Genomic DNA, 8324 nt, shown 5'->3' with positions numbered 1-8324 from the left:
GGAGATTAATGTTGTGAATATAACTCTAGAATCTACTCAAAAACTATATCTACAGCAGTCAAAAATAATCAACTTAACGGTTAACTAGTTGTTTCTAAAAAAAATACTGTTAACTAGTTAACTTTTAATTTTTATAGATCTAGACCAAATGTTAACCTAGATTAAACATTCACGTCTGTTATATATGAGTTGACTTTAGGTGAATTTAAATGAATTCTAAGTGTATATTACTCATGAGACAATAATACAAAATCAACCAAAAATCAAGAATAAATTTACCAATGAATCTATCAAATATTCAGATCTATATTAAATTTAAGTTATGAGCTGATTTGAATACTTAATTTATTTTTTAAAAAATTCTTTTAAATTTTATAGTATTTTATTAATGTTTTTTTGTAGTTTAGTGATAACATTTATGCATGAGTACTTTTGTAATTGTACTTAGATAGTTCGTGTAAAAATTCTATTGGATAAAGTAGAAAATAAAACATTAAAAATTAAAATAAATAAGTTTATTGTTATAAAACCGGATAATGAAAGCAAAAAAGACAGAAATTGCAAATGGGCCCGCGTATTTACAAATGCACATGGAAACACATTCATTCTAGGCTGCTTCCATGCACTATCTGCAACACTGCAACTGCAAAGCCTTTGGTAATTGCAGCTGGCGGTTGTGCATTAGATTTAGATAACCCAAATAAATTAAATTAACACAATTTTTTTAAAAAAATATAGCTAAAATACACTAGAAACCACCAACTTTCGCATGTTTTGATATTTAACATAATTTTTTAATTTTAACATATTTAACATAAACTTTTTACTTTTTACAATTAAAACTATGTGTGTTTTCTTTATAAAATAGTGTCATTTTAATCCAAAACGGTGTCGTTTTAATCTAAAACGGTGTCGATTTATATCTAAAACGGTGCCGATGTCTTTAATTGCAAAATTTTGAAACTTTTTTGCCAAAATTAAAAGATAATGTTAAATACCAAAAACACGTGAAAGTTGGTGATTTTTGTTACATTTAAACCTATATTTTTTCCTTATTTTGCCCTTATTAATTATGATTTGAAATTATACATATCATTAATTATCTTGTAAGTGTGTTTAATTATTAAGATACAACAATGGATAAAAAAAGAAATTTAAACTAAAAAGGTATAATTAGATTTCTTAAATGGGACAAAAAATGGACAATGGACTTTTTAAATGGGACGAAGGGAATATGTATTATGCTGAGGTGAAATATTGAAAAAATAAAATCAATTGCAAACAAATGTTAAAATTAAAACATTGTTATAAAAGTTAAAACATTTAAATAAAATTACAACAGCCCGAATATTTTTCAATTTTTTTACTATTAAACTATTTAAAAAATACAGTTTTGGTTTACAAAAATAAAATTAATAGTAAGTTTGATCAATTCTTTTAATTGATTCAATTATTGTAGTTGGATTTGTACCAAAACTTAACTCAACTTTTTTATATCTTAAACCAACTTCAATCAAATCGAATTAAATTTATCGGGTACGTTTAGTAATTCAGTTTTGTTCAACTTTTACACACCAATAATTGCAGTCTTACAATATGAGCCATTTGAGAAGCGTTATCCGTGGGTTGTGTTCTTGGATAAGGCATTGTTTATGTCACATTAAATGAATCAACTGGTCCAGTTATCACCATTTTTTATTCAATGCACAACCCATAAGTTCCTATCGAAAAAGTTTTTGAAGTAATATCGGATTTATATTACTACATCTTCCTCCAAATTTGTTAGGAAATGTTAAAAGATAATGAGAGTTGATGTATACTATACGTTTGAAGCTAGGTCAATTTTAACAATGTTGACACTTAGAGAGGTCTGAATTTTGATTTTCTCTTCTACATTTAATGAGTTATTACTTCTACAATGAATAAAAAAAACTCAATTATTCGAATTTTAAGCATTGAACTGCGTTAAAATTATGATAAAAAGAAAGTTCTATCATGTAAATGGTCATCGAATAACTAAGAAAATAACAATTACTTTTAGGCCATTTGTATCTTTATGCGGTGTGAATTTATTTAAAAAATCAATTATTTTTTTATTTTCTTTTATTTGTTCATTTAATTAATATATTTATCTAAAATTATTTATTCATCTAGAATTTAAAGATGGTTTTAGTCATTATCTTCCAAATTAATCTATTCATAATAAATAATTTTATAATTCAATTTACTAACCATTAATTAATAGGGCTATATTGATATCTATAATTATAATTAAGATAAATACTACTAGAAAACAACAAATTGGCGACAATTGCAATTATTTTAAAAATTTATTAATTTAAAAAAATAAAAACATTATTTATTTAAAGAATATTCAAAAAACATTATTTAAAAAAAATACTTATCTAAAAAATAATTATTTAAATTAAAATATGAGAATAATTATTTGTTTTTTTATTGTAAGTTAAACTTATTATATATATATATATATATATATATATATATATATATATATATATATATATAATTTCAGTTGGTTAAGATGTGGATAAGTATGTAAAACTTCATAGATTAACGAGTTTTGGGTGGGAGCAATGGTAAAATGGGTGACCTAATAGAAAGTTTACAATAATTTCGAAAGTGATATATAGAAATATTAAAAATGATATTAAATAATAGTTAAAATGAATAGCTATTACGATTTAATAAAAATATTTTTTTTTAATTTCAACGTAAAAAAAATTGATCGGGCGCTAATTTACATCGTTAATATGTCGGTAATTCATTGCTAAATAATCAGTATTTGTTGAAAATCAGTATCTCGCCGTCACTAATTTATATCTCGTCATCGCTAATCTGTTGCTAAATTGCGACATACAAATTTTTCATTGTTAAGTTAGCGGCATACGAGATTTTGCATTGCTTACAGTTTAGCAACCAAAAATTGAGCAATGAAAAACAGTTTTAGCGATGGATTAAAGCTATTTAGTGACGAAAAAATATGTCGTTAAATGACAGTTTTTTAGTAGTAAAAGGAGTTGTTTTCTTATGTATAATTTTAATTAAATTGACAAATAACTTTAACAGTCTTGTAGGAGTAAAAGGAGTTGTTTTCTTAAGTATAATTTTAATTAAATGTACAAATAATAAAAAATAGAGATAAAGATAATTTTTAACATTTAAATAGTTTATATTCTAGTCATAAAAAGAAGTGTACAATTGTCCATGCACACTTGACTTCTTTATATTTACCACACATAAAACATAGGCCAAATGTCGTAAGAAGGCCAAACCTTTCATAAAAGTTTCACAAAATCATGATCTTTCAATTTTGTCAATTTTAGCCAAAAATATATTATTTGGTTTCAATTGTGACCAACTCTCAATTTGATTTCAGTTTTCCTATGTGGCGCCTACGTGGTATGCACATATATTGAAAGGTCAAGATTTTTGTGAAATCAGATAATCCATTTTTGGCCAAAATCGACAAAATTGAAAGGTTAGGACTTTTGTGAAACCAAATAATCAGTTTTTGATCAAAATCGACAACATTGAAAGATTAAGACTTTTGTGAAAGGTTTGGACTTTTTATAACATTTGGCCTAAAAAATTTCATCAAACCCTTAGTATTTAATCAATAAATTAAATTATCTAAATGTTGACTTTTTGACACAATAATGTAATTTTTTTTTGTTTAAAAAATAATTAGATATAATTTTTAATTACTAGTTTTCTTTTATGAAATTGTAGTTTCGAAAGAGAATATACAGATTTTGTATTGTTGAGCCAATTTCTAGATTTTATAATTAGGCCTTGAAAATGGGTCTTTTGTTTTTGAGAATGAAAATGGGTCTAAACCCACCAAAAGCCCACTTCAATCCAAAGACTTGCAAATCCAGTAGAAATAAATAATATTGTTAAACTGTGCATTGAGTGTTTTGAACAAACATGGGCAATTGAAAGCATATGAAAGGATAAAGAAGTAATTTGTAAGGTTAAAGTCATCTCCAACTCAATTTTAAAAATATACTGGATCCTACCATTTAGAGTTAATTTATTTAGAGATTTGAACAATTTATTCTAATGTCGCTTTATATATTTCACATGTGTATCGTAGTGTAACTCGTCAAATATTATATCTATGTTTAATTAAACTAATAATTTATTAAAAATAGTTTATCTTAATTATAATTATGGATGATTAATAACAATTATTAAATATTATAAGTAGTCTATTTTCGTTAGTACTATAAACAATTATCTTAACATAGTATTAGTTATTTATTTTAGTTAACTATAATCATTATTTAATAGTTTTCTAAAGTAAATAGAACCGAGTCGCAAAGGACCCACTCACTCGAGTGAATCGAAATTCGCCAAAGGCGAAATCCCAACGATAAAGGTATATGAGTCGTACTGACTTCCTCATGCCCAAAGACTAAAGAGAGGATTCGCTCGAATCCCCAGCTAAAGCCGAAACCCTTAGGATTCAGCAAGATCCGAAAGCAAGTTCAAAGCACATCCCCAGAGACCTGATCACGCAAAATTGGAATAATATCGAGAAAACTAGATATTAGGGATTACCTTCCTAAACGAAAGTAACAGCCTATTTAGGAAAACACTCTTAAATAGGATTCCAATTGAATAAGGAATCACTTTCTTATTCAAAGTCTTACTAAAATCACATTCCTAATCAAACTCATACCATGTATTCATCATGCACTATATAGATATGAAGTATGCCTATAAACACAACTAATTCAATAGGCAAATACACGTTGCTTGAGGCTAGACTGACTTAAGCATCAGAACATTAATCAGACAACCACCATCCGATTAGCCATCTACTTTCTTTTGCAGGTTCAATAATCGATCAAGGCCAAACTCCATTAATTGGCGTCGTCTGTGGGAAAATCTTGAAAACTTTGAATAAGGAGGAGCTTTTCTGAGCTCGAAACAAATTCTATTAAAGGATGAATTCTGATAGATTGAACCTAAAAAACAAACAACCCATGGTTTCTAAAAATCCATACCAGAAGTTGGGACAGGGTTTTAACACCCCCAACACCTTTGGTATCACAGAATGTGATACTATCAACATCACTGGCGTAGATTCTACGATGGCAAGGGGTTCTCGTCAAAACAACACCCCACAATATCAAACTCAGCACATTATGGTGACAAACCCAACTGTTTTCCCTAACTTAGACGAAACTGGAATGCCAAACCTGTTATTCTCGGAGATTTATCATGACATGCTGAAGAAGATGCTGGAAGCTTTCCAGGAAAATCTGGTCAAAATGTCTGAAGAAGCAAAAATATCTACAAACGGTCATGTGGAAACCATGAATTTACAAAGGGAACAATTCGTAAACTTACCACGAAGCCATACCATAAGATGAGGAGATGCTCAAAGGAGAAATCCCCAATATCAAGAGAACGCTGAAGGAATGAACGGGACAAGGAGAAACAACACAAGTGGGCAAAATGTCCCCGAAGGAAACGATAGAGAGGAGGAGAATCCCAGAGACGAAGAGAATTGAATAAACACAACCCGAAGCGGGCATAATCAGAACAGATGAAACACTGCACGAGATGGCGAAAACCATGTCGAGGCCTGAAGTGGGATAAACTCGAGATGGAAAAGAGATGATGTTCTTGCACGAAGAAAAAGACAAGAAAATGAAACAGACAAAGGCCCCCAAAAGGCTCAATCAAAGAATAAAAATCAGGAGGACGAAGACGAGTCCTCTAAATCCCTATAAAAAATCAAAACGACGTACGTAGCTGAGGAAGATCTAGAAGAAAAAATAGCCAAGGATATTAAAAAGATGAAAGAAAAATAACTAAACATAGAAGACCTAAGACTTAAGGCATTACCCTTGTCAACTGAAATAATAGAGAATCCCGCCGACTTTTAACGACGAAGTAGATCCAAGAGATCACACGTCGAGGTTCACCACGACGATGGGACTCCTAAGCGTTTCAAACTGTTAGTGATATGCACTAGGTCAATCATGTTTGACCATGTTTTGACTTTATCATTTTGTTATTTATTGATTGGCAGTTTTTATCATTTTATATTAATGATTAAAATACTTGAATGGTTAATTCTTTATAAGGTCATCAAGTATGTGACTTGATAGTAGAACCCTTAGGTTTAATAAAAGAATTATATACCATCTATCCCTAGTCTTAATAGAACATTGAGACTAGTATGATGTTGACTGATGATTATGTTTTACTAATCATGTATATGAGATATTAAGTCAAATCATAGGTGCTATTTGAGAAATAAGGCACTGGATGACCCACTGTGAGAATACTACATAGATCACTGTCATAAGTAATTCTCATTACAGTTCTATTAGTATAATCCTTTGACCTTGAAATCATCATGGATTTCTACATAGCTATTTCATGTTTTGATACAGTCTTACATTATCTTTAACAGGATAATGGAATAGATTGTCATTGGATATGAAAGTAACTATGTGAGAAATGTGAGTGAGTGAGAAGAAATTTGTCCCTCATTTATTTGAGTAAGATATCTATGGGCCCCTTGAAGAAGATAGACTGAAGGAAATGCATGGCCATGCTAATTGATTAAGGAGTTATCATTTTCAGTCTACTTAGAGTCAAGAAACTAATGATTGAATATTATAAGGATGACAGGACTATGCCTTATATTCAATCTGGATATCGAGTGACAAAGGGATTAAAATATTATTGTAAATGGTTAAATCGGATTATCGATATTCGTATAACTTGGGTAGTCATAATGTCTTGCTAGAGGCCACTTATGACTTGTGGGCTGAAATAGGGATTTCGAGCCTACTGCCAACGTTATATGAACCTACAGGGTCGCACACTAAGGACAGGCCCAAAACAGTTATGGGTTATACAAGCCCAATGTGATTAAGTGATTAATTATTATATATATATATATAATTCGTAATATATATATATATATTAATAAATATATATTAATTTGAAATTAAAAATAAGTGTTTTTCTTAATTCATTATGTTTTAAAGATAATAAATAATAATATATATGGATGATTATCAAAAAGGAGTTTTTGATAAACATAAACTTGTAAGAATTGCAATGAGATTGAAATTCGAATTTGTCTCAAACCCTAGTGTTATTGTATCACAATAAATACACATAAAGCAACTGGTTTGAGAATCACGAAATTCATTATTCACTAAATCACTAAAATTCGAAATTGCTTGTGAAGGAATAGTGCTAGCACACAAGCACTAATTTTGGCTAAAGTCTGTTCGTGTGGATACTCGTAGAGGACGCGTTCTTTTGGAGGCGTTTCTGATCCGAGGCCAGGTATCATCAAAGTGAACCACCTCCTTCCTTCCTACATTGCTGTTGAATTCGACATACAAGTAAGTACTTATTCTGTTAATTCGAATTACATGGATCTTGGTTTGGGTTTTTAGATAAATTTTTGAAATTCCGCTGCGTTATGAACCTAGAAAACCCAACACAAACGCCATACTATGGAGAGTATTCCTCACTACTCTGATTGGGACTGCCCACAAGTGGTACAACAAACTAAACCCAAGGTCAATTAATAACTTTACGATCATTTCGTACCACTATCATATGTGCCTGGAAATTAAATCGCAACTTCTTTGCCATTGTTGTCAATGCTAGCGCCATATTTTTGATTTCCGGGTACCTGTGCTCCGCATCCTTTAGGGTCTGACTTACGTAGTACACCAGTAGTTGTTGCCCTGCCTCCTCTCTCACCAGAACCGTTGCGGTTGCGTCTTTATATATCGAAATGTACAGATAAAGGGTTTCTGCGTCTTTGGGCTGGCTTAGCAACGACAGTTCCATTATGAACTTTTTAGGTCGTCGAAGGCTTGGTCGCACCCTTCTCCCCATTTGAATGTCTTTGTTTTCAGCGTGTTATAGAACGAGAGGCATCTTTTTGCTGATGACGAGATAAATCGTCCCAGAGCCGTTACTCTTCCGTTGAGGATCTGTACTTCCCGTTGGTTTTTCGGTGGGGTCATTTCCAAGATGGCCTTGATTTTATCTGGATTTACTTCCACTCCTCTTTGTGACACCATGTAACCGAGGAACTTCCCTCCTTCCACTCCAAATGTGCATTTTTCCGGATTCATCTTCATGTTGAATTTGTCGAGTATTTCCATCATTGTTCGTACGTCCTTGGGATGATCTTCTTCGCTTTTGCTTTTCACGATCACATCGTCAACGTACACTTCCATTGTCTTGCTGATTTTTTCCTTGAACATGTGTTTCATCAGTCGCTGGTATGTTGACCCTGCATTTTTCAG

Source organism: Mercurialis annua, linkage group LG1-X, assembly GCF_937616625.2.
Source record: "Mercurialis annua linkage group LG1-X, ddMerAnnu1.2, whole genome shotgun sequence".
NCBI classification, from domain to species: domain Eukaryota; kingdom Viridiplantae; phylum Streptophyta; class Magnoliopsida; order Malpighiales; family Euphorbiaceae; genus Mercurialis; species Mercurialis annua.
Note: the sequence above shows the minus strand (reverse complement) of the source record.